Raw genomic sequence first — 17,156 nt, forward strand, 5'->3', positions numbered from 1 at the left:
ACCTCTCCTGCTGCTGCTGCTGCTGCTGGCTGTCCAGCAGCAGACTGAAGGTGGCTGCTGCTGTGCGCAGGTATATAAAGGCTCAGAGCCTATTATGACACGCGCAGCCAGCGTTCCATTGCCACATTCCGTCTACTGCAGGCGGGATACCTGGATGGCTGAATGTCACTGAGAAGCTCACAGAGACCGCCATAAGCAACAGTTTAAAAGAATGCCACAGACTAATCAACCAAACTTTTTGGGTTGGTTTCTCTTTTATAGTCTGCAGGCATTAAATGAAAGAAGTCAGTGTTCCAGCAGAGGGAGACAACGTTTCAGAAAAGGCATTGTAGCAAACCAAAAAAGAAATTTTAAGCGCAGCAGAGTAACCAGCTCACATACCTGTTAGCTCAGGTGAGTTTAAAAGGCTGCTGTTGATAACAAGGGCATTTGCTAAATAGATGGTGTGTGTGCAACAATATACTGAAAGGTCAATTATATTGTGCAGCTTATCTCACCACCTGTAGTTATTTAGGTGAAAGCTCCAAAATGCTTGCCTAATATGTCTGTTTATCCAAAAGGAAGTATAGAGGGAGAGCTAGATAGATAGCATTGTATTACATTACATTACATGGCAATGCAATGCACAGTTGCTGAAGTTGAACCAAAATGAGCTTGTCATCTGGCTTCTGCAACTTTTAACATGAAAAATCCAATGAGGAGAAGAAAAGCAAAGCCAAAGAGTCCATCCCAAAATCCGACAAACAAGCAAAATGAACAAAAAGCATTGAATTCAATTCTTTCTGATTTTAGAAACTGCATTAAAGAAGGGGTGCACCGGTCCTGGAGATACTGCAATACCAGGTCAATGCGTGGAGTGGACAGAGCAAGCTCTTTTTCCATCTCCCTGTTCTAAAAATCCATTTAATATATGGTCCCCAGATAGGGGACGTATCAGATATTAAACTGATAAGAACAGATACTACACTTGATCTTAGCCAAAAGGCCGAGAAGCGATAACCAGAATTGGTTTCCGACTACGGTGCCACCCAAGGATTCTGAAAAGTCCATTTGTGGAGATGGCCACCTGGACTCCCGTTAAGAAGACATGCTGTCAACCTCTAGATCCCTCACATGCCTGCACTTTTCGGCTTGCTGCTGCTGCAATCCACGCGTTTTAGATCTGCATAACTCCACCTCTTTTAGCACAGTACCCTCAACCCCCGGCTGTTCCCACCCGCCTCAACACCGTTGGAAGGGAGGAGAACCAATTAAGGCGGGGGGGGGGGGGGTGGAACGAGCAGCTGTCTACCCTTAGCAGGAGGGTTGCTGATTAATTACCTCTCCTGCTGCTGCTGCTGCTGGCTGTCCAGCAGCAGACTGAAGGTGGCTGCTGCTGTGCGCAGGTATATAAAGGCTCAGAGCCTATTATGACACGCGCAGCCAGCGTTCCATTGCCACATTCCGTCTACTGCAGGCAGGATACCTGGATGGCTGAATGTCACTGAGAAGCTCACAGAGACCGCCATAAGCAACAGTTTAAAAGAATGCCACAGACTAATCAACCAAACTTTTTGGGTTGATTTCTCTTTTATAGTCTGCAGGCATTAAATGAAAGAAGTCAGTGTTCCAGCAGAGGGAGACAACGTTTCAGAAAAGGCATTGTAGCAAACCACAAAAGAAATTTTAAGCGCAGCAGAGTAACCAGCTCACATACCTGTTAGCTCAGGTGAGTTTAAAAGGCTGCTGTTGATAACAAGGGCATTTGCTAAATAGATGGTGTGTGTGCAACAATATACTGAAAGGTCAATTATATTGTGCAGCTTATCTCACCACCTGTAGTTATTTAGGTGAAAGCTCCAAAATGCTTGCCTAATATGTCTGTTTATCCAAAAGGAAGTATAGAGGGAGAGCTAGATAGATAGCATTGCATTACATTACATTACATGGCAATGCAATGCACAGTTGCTGAAGTTGAACCAAAATGAGCTTGTCATCTGGCTTCTGCAACTTTTAACATGAAAAATCCAATGAGGAGAAGAAAAGCAAAGCAAAAGAGTCCATCCCAAAATCCGACAAACAAGCAAAATGAACAAAAAGCATTGAATTCAATTCTTTCTGATTTTAGAAACTGCATTAAAGAAGGGGTGCACCGGTCCTGGAGATACTGCAATACCAGGTCAATGCGTGGAGTGGACAGAGCAAGCTCTTTTTCCATCTCCCTGTTCTAAAAATCCATTTAATATATGGTCCCCAGATAGGGGACGTATCAGATATTAAACTGATAAGAACAGATACTACACTTGATCTTAGCCAAAAGGCCGAGAAGCGATTACCAGAATTGGTTTCCGACTACGGTGCCACCCAAGGATTCTGAAAAGTCCATTTGTGGAGATGGCCACCTGGACTCCCGTTAAGAAGACATGCTGTCAACCTCTAGATCCCTCACATGCCTGCACTTTTCGGCTTGCTGCTGCTGCAATCCACGCGTTTTAGATCTGCATAACTCCACCTCTTTTAGCACAGTACCCTCAACCCCCGGCTGTTCCCACCCGCCTCAACACCGTTGGAAGGGAGGAGAACCAATTAAGGCGGGGGGGGGTGGAACGAGCAGCTGTCTACCCTTAGCAGGAGGGTTGCTGATTAATTACCTCTCCTGCTGCTGCTGCTGCTGGCTGTCCAGCAGCAGACTGAAGGTGGCTGCTGCTGTGCGCAGGTATATAAAGGCTCAGAGCCTATTATGACACGCGCAGCCAGCGTTCCATTGCCACATTCCGTCTACTGCAGGCGGGATACCTGGATGGCTGAATGTCACTGAGAAGCTCACAGAGACCGCCATAAGCAACAGTTTAAAAGAATGCCACAGACTAATCAACCAAACTTTTTGGGTTGGTTTCTCTTTTATAGTCTGCAGGCATTAAATGAAAGAAGTCAGTGTTCCAGCAGAGGGAGACAACGTTTCAGAAAAGGCATTGTAGCAAACCAAAAAAGAAATTTTAAGCGCAGCAGAGTAACCAGCTCACATACCTGTTAGCTCAGGTGAGTTTAAAAGGCTGCTGTTGATAACAAGGGCATTTGCTAAATAGATGGTGTGTGTGCAACAATATACTGAAAGGTCAATTATATTGTGCAGCTTATCTCACCACCTGTAGTTATTTAGGTGAAAGCTCCAAAATGCTTGCCTAATATGTCTGTTTATCCAAAAGGAAGTATAGAGGGAGAGCTAGATAGATAGCATTGCATTACATTACATTACATGGCAATGCAATGCACAGTTGCTGAAGTTGAACCAAAATGAGCTTGTCATCTGGCTTCTGCAACTTTTAACATGAAAAATCCAATGAGGAGAAGAAAAGCAAAGCCAAAGAGTCCATCCCAAAATCCGACAAACAAGCAAAATGAACAAAAAGCATTGAATTCAATTCTTTCTGATTTTAGAAACTGCATTAAAGAAGGGGTGCACCGGTCCTGGAGATACTGCAATACCAGGTCAATGCGTGGAGTGGACAGAGCAAGCTCTTTTTCCATCTCCCTGTTCTAAAAATCCATTTAATATATGGTCCCCAGATAGGGGACGTATCAGATATTAAACTGATAAGAACAGATACTACACGTGATCTTAGCCAAAAGGCCGAGAAGCGATAACCAGAATTGGTTTCCGACTACGGTGCCACCCAAGGATTCTGAAAAGTCCATTTGTGGAGATGGCCACCTGGACTCCCGTTAAGAAGACATGCTGTCAACCTCTAGATCCCTCACATGCCTGCACTTTTCGGCTTGCTGCTGCTGCAATCCACGCGTTTTAGATCTGCATAACTCCACCTCTTTTAGCACAGTACCCTCAACCCCCGGCTGTTCCCACCCGCCTCAACACCGTTGGAAGGGAGGAGAACCAATTAAGGCGGGGGGGGGGGGTGTAACGAGCAGCTGTCTACCCTTAGCAGGAGGGTTGCTGATTAATTACCTCTCCTGCTGCTGCTGCTGCTGGCTGTCCAGCAGCAGACTGAAGGTGGCTGCTGCTGTGCGCAGGTATATAAAGGCTCAGAGCCTATTTTGACACGCGCAGCCAGCGTTCCATTGCCACATTCCGTCTACTGCAGGCGGGATACCTGGATGGCTGAATGTCACTGAGAAGCTCACAGAGACCGCCATAAGCAACAGTTTAAAAGAATGCCACAGACTAATCAACCAAACTTTTTGGGTTGGTTTCTCTTTTATAGTCTGCAGGCATTAAATGAAAGAAGTCAGTGTTCCAGCAGAGGGAGACAACGTTTCAGAAAAGGCATTGTAGCAAACCAAAAAAGAAATTTTAAGCGCAGCAGAGTAACCAACTCACATACCTGTTAGCTCAGGTGAGTTTAAAAGGCTGCTGTTGATAACAAGGGCATTTGCTAAATAGATGGTGTGTGTGCAACATTATACTGAAAGGTCAATTATATTGTGCAGCTTATCTCACCACCTGTAGTTATTTAGGTGAAAGCTCCAAAATGCTTGCCTAATATGTCTGTTTATCCAAAAGGAAGTATAGAGGGAGAGCTAGATAGATAGCATTGCATTACATTACATTACATGGCAATGCAATGCACAGTTGCTGAACTTGAACCAAAATGAGCTTGTCATCTGGCTTCTGCAACTTTTAACATGAAAAATCCAATGAGGAGAAGAAAAGCAAAGCCAAAGAGTCCATCCCAAAATCCGACAAACAAGCAAAATGAACAAAAAGCATTGAATTCAATTCTTTCTGATTTTAGAAACTGCATTAAAGAAGGGGTGCACCGGTCCTGGAGATACTGCAATACCAGGTCAATGCGTGGAGTGGACAAAGCAAGCTCTTTTTCCATCTCCCTGTTCTAAAAATCCATTTAATATATGGTCCCCAGATAGGGGACGTATCAGATATTAAACTGATAAGAACAGATTTTTTTTTTTTTATCGAAAGCCCGAATTCGTGTACAAAACCCGAGTGCGCTTAAAAAAGTGACAAATGCCACAAAAAAAGTGCACTAGGATGCTGGTCTTCTTGAAACCCTCTCCAAAAGGAGAAGGGTCCCCCAAACCATTCCCCGTCCCTCCGAGCCAAAAGGCCACAGCGAGGAACAGGGACAAAAAGCCACCTCCAGCCGAAGCCAGAGGCGACCCAATCTTACCCCCAGCACCTGCCCGAGTTCTCACCCGAGCAAGGCACTGGGAGCCAAAGACTGTGCTCCCCTCCCGGAAGAGGGGAGCCAACAACGCTCTCCTCCCGAAAGAGGAGAGCCAGGGGGGTTCAGGGGGGAGCGGAACCTGATGGCCACACACTCCCCCCCTAGACCTGCCAAGAGAGGAACCCGTAAGGGAACCGCATCCCGACAAAATCCTAGTAGGACGTGACACACGTGAATAAGTGGACACACAGTGACAAAGAAATTAAATAAATAGTGAAGGTTTCACAGTATAATACTGCCCGGACCTTCGACCGGGAATTGAAAAATTCCCCATCCTAAGACCAGAAGGCCCGGAATAAGGGTGTGTGCAAATAAAGAAAATTTGAAGTGCTTGTGCAAATGTGCCATAAACTCAAGTGGGGTTCCCAATCCCAGTGAGTTAAGGCACCCCAGGGTCACCACTCCTGGGGCACTTCACACTTCGGGCTTTCGATCTTCCCCGGCCCAATGGCGTCGATCCTGGGGGGCCATGCTTTCCACCAGATGACTATATTAGCCACCTGGCGTACTAACAAGCGCCTAAACCCCAGTGTGCATAATGTATCAATCTACTAGGGCGGCCAACATCCAAAACCGCCTTTTCGAAAGATACTACACTTGATCTTAGCCAAAAGGCCGAGAAGCGATAACCAGAATTGGTTTCCGACTACGGTGCCACCCAAGGATTCTGAAAAGTCCATTTGTGGAGATGGCCACCTGGACTCCCGTTAAGAAGACATGCTGTCAACCTCTAGATCCCTCACATGCTTGCACTTTTCGGCTTGCTGCTGCTGCAATCCACGCGTTTTAGATCTGCATAACTCCACCTCTTTTAGCACAGTACCCTAAACCCCCGGCTGTTCCCACCCGCCTCAACACCATTGGAAGGGAGGAGAACCAATTAAGGCGGGGGGGGGGGTGGAACGAGCAGCTGTCTACCCTTAGCAGGAGGGTTGCTGATTAATTACCTCTCCTGCTGCTGCTGCTGCTGGCTGTCCAGCAGCAGACTGAAGGTGGCTGCTGCTGTGCGCAGGTATATAAAGGCTCAGAGCCTATTATGACACGCGCAGCCAGCGTTCCATTGCCACATTCCGTCTACTGCAGGCGGGATACCTGGATGGCTGAATGTCACTGAGAAGCTCACAGAGACCGCCATAAGCAACAGTTTAAAAGAATGCCACAGACTAATCAACCAAACTTTTTGGGTTGGTTTCTCTTTTATAGTCTGCAGGCATTAAATGAAAGAAGTCAGTGTTCCAGCAGAGGGAGACAACGTTTCAGAAAAGGCATTGTAGCAAACCAAAAAAGAAATTTTAAGCGCAGCAGAGTAACCAGCTCACATACCTGTTAGCTCAGGTGAGTTTAAAAGGCTGCTGTTGATAACAAGGGCATTTGCTAAATAGATGGTGTGTGTGCAACAATATACTGAAAGGTCAATTATATTGTGCAGCTTATCTCACCACCTGTAGTTATTTAGGTGAAAGCTCCAAAATGCTTGCCTAATATGTCTGTTTATCCAAAAGGAAGTATAGAGGGAGAGCTAGATAGATAGCATTGCATTACATTACATTACATGGCAATGCAATGCACAGTTGCTGAAGTTGAACCAAAATGAGCTTGTCATCTGGCTTCTGCAACTTTTAACATGAAAAATCCAATGAGGAGAAGAAAAGCAAAGCCAAAGAGTCCATCCCAAAATCCGACAAACAAGCAAAATGAACAAAAAGCATTGAATTCAATTCTTTCTGATTTTAGAAACTGCATTAAAGAAGGGGTGCACCGGTCCTGGAGATACTGCAATACCAGGTCAATGCGTGGAGTGGACAGAGCAAGCTCTTTTTCCATCTCCCTGTTCTAAAAATCCATTTAATATATGGTCCCCAGATAGGGGACGTATCAGATATAGTGTTGAGCCACCCCCGTAGTGTTCGGGTTCGGTTCGGTTCGTCGAACACCGGGATGTTCGAGGAACTGTTCGTCGAACTGTTCGTCGAACACCTTAGAACACCGTCGAACACCGTTAAAACCAATGGCAGGCAAACAAAAACACATAGAAACACATAGAAAACACCTGCAAAGGTGTCCAAAAGCTGACAAACTGCTCAGAAGACACTCTCTTTAAAAAAGCCGGCCGGCAAATTCAGCAGCGGTATACACCGGTACCCGACAATTTAGACAAGAAGGAATAGAGCATCACACATAGATTAGATAGATAGAAACATGTCAGTCACACATATAAGAAGCACAGTGACAGTGTTGGTTACTGCACTTGTCATTTAGTGTAAAGGATTTATGAAAAAAAATATTAGTGTTTTCATGCACCGTCTCTTTAAAAAAGCCGGCCGGCAATTCAGCATCTGTACCCGACAATTTGGAACAGAAAGAATAGAGCTTCACACATAGATTAGATAGATAGAAACATGTCAGTCACATATATAATAAGTACAGTGATAGTGTTGCTTACTGTACTTGTCATTTAGTGTAAAGGATTTATTTAAAAAAATAATAGTGTTTTCATGCACTGTCTCTTTAAAAAAGCCGGCCGGCAATTCAGCAGCGGTACCCGACAATTTATAACAGACAGAATAGAGCTTCACACATAGATTAGATAGATAGAAACATGTCAGTCACATATATATGAAGTACAGTGATAGTGTTGGTTACTGTACTTGTCATTTAGTATTAAAATAAAGGATTTATTATTAAAAAAATTGGCGTGGGGTTCCCCTTAATTTTAGGCTCTAGCGGAGGTTAAGCAGACGGCTGGGGCAGATGTTTGAAGCCTGGGAAGGGGGTAATACCCACGGAGCTTCCCAGGCTACTAATATCAGCCCCCAGCTGAATACATAGCCTTTACTAGCTATTAAAATGGGGGACCCCCCCAAAAAAATGACGTGGGGTCCCCCCTAATTTAATAGCTAGCAAAGGCTAGGCAGACAGCTGGGGGCTGATATTAATAGCCCAGGAAGGGAGCCATGAATATTGGCCCCCTCCCAGGCTAGAAACACCAGCCGTCAGCCGCCCCAGAAATGGCGCATTCATAGGATGCGCCAATTCTGGCACTTAGCCTCGCTCTTCCACGCTGCCCTGGTGCGGTGGCAGGGGGTAATAGGGTTGGGGTTGATGTCAGCTTATAATGCCAGCTGACATCAAGCCCAGGTTAGTAATGTAGAGGCGTCTATAAGACACCGCCATTACTAACCCCATAGTCAAAGTTAAAAAAAACACAAACACCCAGAATAAAGTCCTTTAATTCAAATAAAGACACAATCCTTTATTGTTCTAAATTAAACCATACTTACCATCACGCCCATTCCAGCTGAAGCCAACGATCTCCTGCAATAAAAGAAAAATAATAAAGCAACCTCATCCTTACGTTTCCATGGTTCCCACGACAGCTTCAGCTCTGCTACATCGAGATGACAGGCTGGACCGCAGCAGAACGCTGCCATCCAGCCTGTCATCCCGCAGACACTGAGAAGCGCAGGCTTGCTTGCGCTGCTCAGCGTCTCTCTGTGACGACATCCAGAAGAGCCGAGTTCATGTCCAATTAACTCGGCTCACCTCATGCACGTCACTGACAGCGTGGGAAAATTCTCACGCTGAAGCGCTGATTGCAGGAGAATTTTCCCACGCTGTCAGTGACGTGCAGGAGGTGAGCTGAGTTCATTGGACATGAGCTCACCTCATGCACATCACTGACAGCGTGGGAGAATTCTCCTGCACTCAGCACTTCAGCGTGAGAATTTTCCCACGCTGTCAGTGACGTGCATGAGGTGAGCCGAGTTCATTGGATATGACCTCGGCTCATCTGGATGCCGTCACAGCGAGACAGTGAGGAGCGCAAGCATGCCTGCGCTTCTCAGTGTCTGCGGGATGACAGACTGGATGGCAGCGTTCTGCTGCGGTCCAGCCAGTCATCTCGATGTAGCAGAGCTGAAGCTGTCGTGGGAACCATGGAAAGGTAAGGATGAGGTTGGTTTATTATTTTTCTTTTATTGCAGGAGATCGTTGGCTTCAGCTGGAATGGGTGTGATGGTAAGTATGGTTTAATTTAGAACAATAAAGAATTGTGTCTTTATTTCAATTAAAGGACTTTATTCTGGGTGTTGTGTTTTTTTTAAATACTTTACTAGAAATTCATGGCGGTCATGTCTAATACTGGCGTGACCCCATGAATTTTGGGCTTGGGGCCAGCTGATAATACCAAGCTGGCCCTAACCCCTTTATTACCCAGTGAGCCACCGCACCAGGGCCCTGGATGAGTTGGGCACAGCGCCAGAAGATGGCGCTTCTATGAAAGCGCCATTTTCCGGGGTGGCTGCGGACTGCAATTTGTAGCGGGGGGGGGCCCAGAAAGCTTGGGCCTCCCTGCGCTGCAGATTCCAGCCCCCAGCTGCCTAGTTGTACCTGGCTGGACACAAAAATAGGGCGAAGCCCCACGTACTTTTTTTTTTAATTATTTCATGAAATTCATGAAATAATTAAGAAAAAAAGGGCTTCCCTATATTGTTGTGTCCGGCCAGGTACAAATAGGCAGCTGGTGGATGGGGGCAGCCCGTTCCTGCCTGCTGTACCTGGCTGGACACAAATATAGTGCGAAGCCCCACTTAAATTTTTTTAAATTATTTCAGGAAATTCATGAAATAATTTAAAAAAAATTGACGTGGGGCTTCGCACTATATTTGTGTCCAGCCAGGTACAGCAGGCAGGAACGGGCTGCCCCCAACCACCAGCTGCCTATTTGTACCTGGCCGGACACAACAATATAGGGAAGCCCTTTTTTTCTTAATTATTTCATGAAATAATTTAAAGAAAATTGACGTGGGGCTTCGCCCTGTTTTTGTGTCCAGCCAGGTACAACTAGGCAGCTGGGGGCTGGAATCCGCAGCGCAGGGAGGCCCAAGCTTTCTGGGCCACCCCCGCTGCAAATTGCAGTCCGCAGCCATCCCGGAAAATGGCGCGTTCATAGAAGCGCCATCTTCTGGCGCTGTACCCAACTCATCCAGGGCCCTGATGCGGTGGCTCACTGGGTAATAAAGGGGTTAGGGCCAGCTTGGCATTATCAGCTGGCCCTAAGCCCGAAATTCATGGGGTCACGCCAATATTAGACATGACCACCATGAATTTCTAGTAAAGTATTTAAAAAAAACACAACACCCAGAATAAAGTCCTTTAATTGAAATAAAGACACAATTCTTTATTGTTCTAAATTAAACCATACTTACCATCACACCCATTCCAGCTGAAGCCAACGATCTCCTGAAATAAAAGAAAAATAATAAAGCAACATCATCCTTACCTTTCCATGGTTCCCATGACAGCTTCAGCTCTGCTACATCGAGATGACAGGCTGGACCGCAGCAGAACGCTGCCATCCAGCCTGTCATCCCGCAGACACTGAGAAGCGCAGGCTTGCTTGCGCTCCACAGTGTCTCTCTGTGAGGGCATCCAGATGAGCCGAGTTAATGTCCAATGAACTCGGCTCACCTCATGCACGTCACTGACAGCGTGGGAAAATTCTCCTGCACTCAGCGCTTCAGCGTGGGAGAATTCTCACACTGAAGCGCTGAGTGCAGGAGAATTCTCCCACGCTGTCAGTGACGTGCAGGAGGTGAGCTGAGTTCATTGGACATGAGCTCACCTTATGCACGTCACTGACAGCGTGGGAAAATTTTCCTGCACTCACCGCTTCAGCGTGAGAATTTTCCCACGCTGTCAGTGACGTGCATGAGGTGAGCCGAGTTCATTGGACATGAACTCGGCTCATCTGGATGTCGTCACAGAGAGACGCTGAGCAGCGCAAGCAAGCCTGCGCTTCTCAGTGTCTGCGGGATGACAGGCTGGATGGCAGCGTTCTGCTGCGGTCCAGCCTGTCATCTCGATGTAGCAGAGCTGAAGCTGTCGTGGGAACCATGGAAAGGTAAGGATGAGGTTGCTTTATTATTTTTCTTTTATTGCAGGAGATCGTTGGCTTCAGCTGGAATGGGCGTGACGGTAAGTATGGTTTAATTTAGAACAATAAAGGATTGTGTCTTTATTTCAATTAAAGGACTTTATTCTGGGTGTTTGTGTTTTTTTTAACTTTGACTATGGGGTTAGTAATGGGGGTGTCTTATAGACGCCTCTCCATTACTAACCTGGGCTTGATGTCAGCTGGCATTATAAGCTGACATCAACCCCAACCCTATTACCCCCTGCCACCGCACCAGGGCAGCGTGGAAGAGCGAGGCTAAGTGCCAGAATTGGCGCATCCTATGAATGCGCCATTTCTGGGGCGGCTGACGGCTGGTGTTTCTAGCCTGGGAGGGGGCCAATATTCATGGCTCCCTTCCTGGGCTATTAATATCAGCCCCCAGCTGTCTGCCTAGCCTTTGCTAGCTATTAAATTAGTGGGGACCCCACGTCATTTTTTTTGGGGGGTCCCCCATTTTAATAGCTAGTAAAGGCTATGTATTCAGCTGGGGGCTGATATTAGTAGCCTGGGAAGCTCCGTGGGTATTACCCCCTTCCCAGGCTTCAAACATCTGCCCCAGCCGTCTGCTTAACCTCCGCTAGAGCCTAAAATTAAGGGGAACCCCACGCCTATTTTCTTAATAATAAATCCTTTATTTTAATACTAAATGACAAGTACAGTAACCAACACTATCACTGTACTTCATATATATGTGACTGACATGTTTCTATCTATCTAATCTATGTGTGAAGCTCTATTCTGTCTGTTATAAATTGTCGGGTACCGCTGCTGAATTGCCCGCCGGCTTTTTTAAAGAGACGGTGCATGAAAACACTATTATTTTTTTTGATAAATCCTTTACGCTAAATGACAAGTACAGTAAGCAACACTGTCACTGTACTTCATATATATGTGGCTGACATGTTTCTATCTATCTAATCTATGTGTGATTCTCTATTCTTTCTATTCTAAATTGTCGGGTACCGCTGCTGAATTGCCGGCCGGCTTTTTTAAAGAGACGGTGCATGAAAACACTATTATTTTTTTTGATAAATCCTTTACACTAAATGACAAGTACAGTAAGCAACACTGTCACTGTACTTCATATATATGTGGCTGACATGTTTCTATCTATCTAATCTATGTGTGAAGCTCTATTCTGTCTGTTATAAATTGTCGGGTACCGCTGCTGAATTGCCGGCCGGCTTTTTTAAAGAGACGGTGCATGAAAACACTATTATTTTTTTTGATAAATCCTTTACGCTAAATGACAAGTACAGTAAGCAACACTGTCACTGTACTTCATATATATGTGACTGACATGTTTATATCTATCTAATCTATGTGTGAAGCTCTATTCTTTCGGTTCTAAATTGTCGGGTACCGGTGTATGCCGCTGATGAATTGCCGGCTTTTCATGTTTCACTGTTGGCACTGTTCCCATCGATTTGGGCAATCACTGTAATGCCACAACCACCATGGCTGCGGCATTACAGTGAGTGGCAGACAATCCCTGCATGATTGGTGCTCTAAATAGCGCCAGACATGCAGGACACGCTTTTGGTGCACGAACAGTTATCGAACATAACCTCGAACAGCCGAATTTTTCGCAAATCGTTCGGGTTCGTGGAACAACTCGAACACCGCCCAAAACAGCTCGAATTTGAGATTGGCGAACAGTTCTAGTCGAACACCGCTCATCTCTAATCAGATATTAAACTGATAAGAACAGATACTACACTTGATCTTAGCCAAAAGGCCGAGAAGCGATAACCAGAATTGGTTTCCGACTACGGTGCCACCCAAGGATTCTGAAAAGTCCATTTGTGGAGATGGCCACCTGGACTCCCGTTAAGAAGACATGCTGTCAACCTCTAGATCCCTCACATGCCTGCACTTTTCGGCTTGCTGCTGCTGCAATCCACGCGTTTTAGATCTGCATAACTCCACCTCTTTTAGCACAGTACCCTCAACCCCCGGCTGTTCCCACCCGCCTCAACACCGTTGGAAGGGAGGAGAACCAATTAAGGCGGGGGGGGGGGGGGGTGGAACGAGCAGCTGTCTACCCTTAGCAGGAGGGTTGCTGATTAATTACCTCTCCTGCTGCTGCTGCTGCTGGCTGTCCAGCAGCAGACTGAAGGTGGCTGCTGCTGTGCGCAGGTATATAAAGGCTCAGAGCCTATTATGACACGCGCAGCCAGCGTTCCATTGCCACATTCCGTCTACTGCAGGCGGGATACCTGGATGGCTGAATGTCACTGCGAAGCTCACAGAGACCGCCATAAGCAACAGTTTAAAAGAATGCCACAGACTAATCAACCAAACTTTTTGGGTTGGTTTCTCTTTTATAGTCTGCAGGCATTAAATGAAAGAAGTCAGTGTTCCAGCAGAGGGAGACAACGTTTCAGAAAAGGCATTGTAGCAAACCAAAAAAGAAATTTTAAGCGCAGCAGAGTAACCAGCTCACATACCTGTTAGCTCAGGTGAGTTTAAAAGGCTGCTGTTGATAACAAGGGCATTTGCTAAATAGATGGTGTGTGTGCAACAATATACTGAAAGGTCAATTATATTGTGCAGCTTATCTCACCACCTGTAGTTATTTAGGTGAAAGCTCCAAAATGCTTGCCTAATATGTCTGTTTATCCAAAAGGAAGTATAGAGGGAGAGCTAGATAGATAGCATTGCATTACATTACATTACATGGCAATGCAATGCACAGTTGCTGAAGTTGAACCAAAATGAGCTTGTCATCTGGCTTCTGCAACTTTTAACATGAAAAATCCAATGAGGAGAAGAAAAGCAAAGCCAAAGAGTCCATCCCAAAATCCGACAAACAAGCAAAATGAACAAAAAGCATTGAATTCAATTCTTTCTGATTTTAGAAACTGCATTAAAGAAGGGGTGCACCGGTCCTGGAGATACTGCAATACCAGGTCAATGCGTGGAGTGGACAGAGCAAGCTCTTTTTCCATCTCCCTGTTCTAAAAATCCATTTAATATATGGTCCCCAGATAGAGGACGTATCAGATATTAAACTGAAAAGAACAGATACTACACTTGATCTTAGCCAAAAGGCCGAGAAGCGATAACCAGAATTGGTTTCCGACTACGGTGCCACCCAAGGATTCTGAAAAGTCCATTTGTGGAGATGGCCACCTGGACTCCCGTTAAGAAGACATGCTGTCAACCTCTAGATCCCTCACATGCCTGCACTTTTCGGCTTGCTGCTGCTGCAATCCACGCGTTTTAGATCTGCATAACTCCACCTCTTTTAGCACAGTACCCTCAACCCCCGGCTGTTCCCACCCGCCTCAACACCGTTGGAAGGGAGGAGAACCAATTAAGGCGGGGGGGGGGGGGGGGTGGAACGAGCAGCTGTCTACCCTTAGCAGGAGGGTTGCTGATTAATTACCTCTCCTGCTGCTGCTGCTGCTGGCTGTCCAGCAGCAGACTGAAGGTGGCTGCTGCTGTGCGCAGGTATATAAAGGCTCAGAGCCTATTATGACACGCGCAGCCAGCGTTCCATTGCCACATTCCGTCTACTGCAGGCGGGATACCTGGATGGCTGAATGTCACTGAGAAGCTCACAGAGACCGCCATAAGCAACAGTTTAAAAGAATGCCACAGACTAATCAACCAAACTTTTTGGGTTGGTTTCTCTTTTATAGTCTGCAGGCATTAAATGAAAGAAGTCAGTGTTCCAGCAGAGGGAGACAACGTTTCAGAAAAGGCATTGTAGCAAACCAAAAAAGAAATTTTAAGCGCAGCAGAGTAACCAGCTCACATACCTGTTAGCTCAGGTGAGTTTAAAAGGCTGCTGTTGATAACAAGGGCATTTGCTAAATAGATGGTGTGTGTGCAACAATATACTGAAAGGTCAATTATATTGTGCAGCTTATCTCACCACCTGTAGTTATTTAGGTGAAAGCTCCAAAATGCTTGCCTAATATGTCTGTTTATCCAAAAGGAAGTATAGAGGGAGAGATAGATAGATAGCATTGCATTACATTACATTACATGGCAATGCAATGCACAGTTGCTGAAGTTGAACCAAAATGAGCTTGTCATCTGGCTTCTGCAACTTTTAACATGAAAAATCCAATGAGGAGAAGAAAAGTAAAGCCAAAGAGTCCATCCCAAAATCCGACAAACAAGCAAAATGAACAAAAAGCATTGAATTCAATTCTTTCTGATTTTAGAAACTGCATTAAAGAAGGGGTGCACCGGTCCTGGAGATACTGCAATACCAGGTCAATGCGTGGAGTGGACAGAGCAAGCTCTTTTTCCATCTCCCTGTTCTAAAAATCCATTTAATATATGGTCCCCAGATAGGGGACGTATCAGATATTAAACTGATAAGAACAGATACTACACTTGATCTTAGCCAAAAGGCCGAGAAGCGATAACCAGAATTGGTTTCCGACTACGATGCCACCCAAGGATTCTGAAAAGTCCATTTGTGGAGATGGCCACCTGGACTCCCGTTAAGAAGACATGCTGTCAACCTCTAGATCCCTCACATGCCTGCACTTTTCGGCTTGCTGCTGCTGCAATCCACGCGTTTTAGATCTGCATAACTCCACCTCTTTTAGCACAGTACCCTCAACCCCCGGCTGTTCCCACCCGCCTCAACACCGTTGGAAGGGAGGAGAACCAATTAAGGCGGGGGGGGGGGTGGAACGAGCAGCTGTCTACCCTTAGCAGGAGGGTTGCTGATTAATTACCTCTCCTGCTGCTGCTGCTGCTGGCTGTCCAGCAGCAGACTGAAGGTGGCTGCTGCTGTGCGCAGGTATATAAAGGCTCAGAGCCTATTATGACCCGCGCAGCCAGCGTTCCATTGCCACATTCCGTCTACTGCAGGCGGGATACCTGGATGGCTGAATGTCACTGAGAAGCTCACAGAGACCGCCATAAGCAACAGTTTAAAAGAATGCCGCAGACTAATCAACCAAACTTTTTGGGTTGGTTTCTCTTTTATAGTCTGCAGGCATTAAATGAAAGAAGTCAGTGTTCCAGCAGAGGGAGACAACGTTTCAGAAAAGGCATTGTAGCAAACCAAAAAAGAAATTTTAAGCGCAGCAGAGTAACCAGCTCACATACCTGTTAGCTCAGGTGAGTTTAAAAGGCTGCTGTTGATAACAAGGGCATTTGCTAAATAGATGGTGTGTGTGCAACAATATACTGAAAGGTCAATTGTATTGTGCAGCTTATCTCACCACCTGTAGTTATTTAGGTGAAAGCTCCAAAATGCTTGCCTAATATGTCTGTTTATCCAAAAGGAAGTATAGAGGGAGAGCTAGATAGATAGCATTGCATTACATTACATTACATGGCAATGCAATGCACAGTTGCTGAAGTTGAACCAAAATGAGCTTGTCATCTGGCTTCTGCAACTTTTAACATGAAAAATCCAATGAGGAGAAGAAAAGCAAAGCCAAAGAGTCCATCCCAAAATCCGACAAACAAGCAAAATGAACAAAAAGCATTGAATTCAATTCTTTCTGATTTTAGAAACTGCATTAAAGAAGGGGTGCACCGGTCCTGGAGATACTGCAATACCAGGTCAATGCGTGGAGTGGACAGAGCAAGCTCTTTTTCCATCTCCCTGTTCTAAAAATCCATTTAATATATGGTCCCCAGATAGGGGACGTATCAGATATTAAACTGATAAGAACAGATACTACACTTGATCTTAGCCAAAAGGCCGAGAAGCGATAACCAGAATTGGTTTCCGACTACGGTGCCACCCAAGGATTCTGAAAAGTCCATTTGTGGAGATGGCCACCTGGACTCCCGTTAAGAAGACATGCTGTCAACCTCTAGATCCCTCACATGCCTGCACTTTTCGGCTTGCTGCTGCTGCAATCCACGCGTTTTAGATCTGCATAACTCCACCTCTTTTAGCACAGTACCCTCAACCCCCGGCTGTTCCCACCCGCCTCAACACCGTTGGAAGGGAGGAGAACCAATTAAGGCGGGGGGGGGGGTGGAACGAGCAGCTGTCTACCCTTAGAGGGAGGGTTGCTGATTAATTACCT

At 45.8% G+C, this 17,156-nt stretch overlaps 8 non-coding genes and 2 pseudogenes across 8 annotated transcripts; all 10 read right to left on the reverse strand.

Moving 5' to 3' along the window:
- Positions 1–806: 806 nt before the first annotated feature.
- LOC141209665 (U2 spliceosomal RNA) lies at positions 807–997 on the reverse strand. Its single transcript, XR_012279858.1, has one exon. It is a non-coding gene; the product is annotated as a U2 spliceosomal RNA (small nuclear RNA).
- Positions 998–2,121: 1,124 nt separating this feature from the next.
- On the reverse strand, positions 2,122–2,312 carry LOC141209666 (U2 spliceosomal RNA). Its single transcript, XR_012279859.1, has one exon. It is a non-coding gene; the product is annotated as a U2 spliceosomal RNA (small nuclear RNA).
- Positions 2,313–3,431: 1,119 nt separating this feature from the next.
- LOC141210206 (U2 spliceosomal RNA) lies at positions 3,432–3,622 on the reverse strand. The gene has a single exon (XR_012280381.1). It is a non-coding gene; the product is annotated as a U2 spliceosomal RNA (small nuclear RNA).
- A 1,122-nt stretch (positions 3,623–4,744) lies between these two features.
- LOC141210660 (U2 spliceosomal RNA) lies at positions 4,745–4,929 on the reverse strand. Its single transcript, XR_012280800.1, has one exon. It is a non-coding gene; the product is annotated as a U2 spliceosomal RNA (small nuclear RNA).
- Positions 4,930–5,718: 789 nt separating this feature from the next.
- LOC141210840 (U2 spliceosomal RNA) lies at positions 5,719–5,810 on the reverse strand (annotated as a pseudogene).
- A 1,128-nt stretch (positions 5,811–6,938) lies between these two features.
- LOC141210727 (U2 spliceosomal RNA) lies at positions 6,939–7,036 on the reverse strand (annotated as a pseudogene).
- Positions 7,037–12,691: 5,655 nt separating this feature from the next.
- LOC141210716 (U2 spliceosomal RNA) lies at positions 12,692–12,889 on the reverse strand. Its single transcript, XR_012280833.1, has one exon. It is a non-coding gene; the product is annotated as a U2 spliceosomal RNA (small nuclear RNA).
- A 1,125-nt stretch (positions 12,890–14,014) lies between these two features.
- Positions 14,015–14,205, reverse strand: LOC141210392 (U2 spliceosomal RNA). Its single transcript, XR_012280563.1, has one exon. It is a non-coding gene; the product is annotated as a U2 spliceosomal RNA (small nuclear RNA).
- A 1,126-nt stretch (positions 14,206–15,331) lies between these two features.
- On the reverse strand, positions 15,332–15,522 carry LOC141209667 (U2 spliceosomal RNA). Its single transcript, XR_012279860.1, has one exon. It is a non-coding gene; the product is annotated as a U2 spliceosomal RNA (small nuclear RNA).
- Positions 15,523–16,643: 1,121 nt separating this feature from the next.
- Positions 16,644–16,834, reverse strand: LOC141209669 (U2 spliceosomal RNA). The gene has a single exon (XR_012279862.1). It is a non-coding gene; the product is annotated as a U2 spliceosomal RNA (small nuclear RNA).
- Between the last annotated feature and the right edge of the window lie 322 nt (positions 16,835–17,156).

This window comes from Phyllobates terribilis, unplaced genomic scaffold (genome assembly GCF_046119375.1).
Source record: "Phyllobates terribilis strain yellow unplaced genomic scaffold, ASM4611937v1 Scaffold_169__1_contigs__length_4117513, whole genome shotgun sequence".
Taxonomy (NCBI): domain Eukaryota; kingdom Metazoa; phylum Chordata; class Amphibia; order Anura; family Dendrobatidae; genus Phyllobates; species Phyllobates terribilis.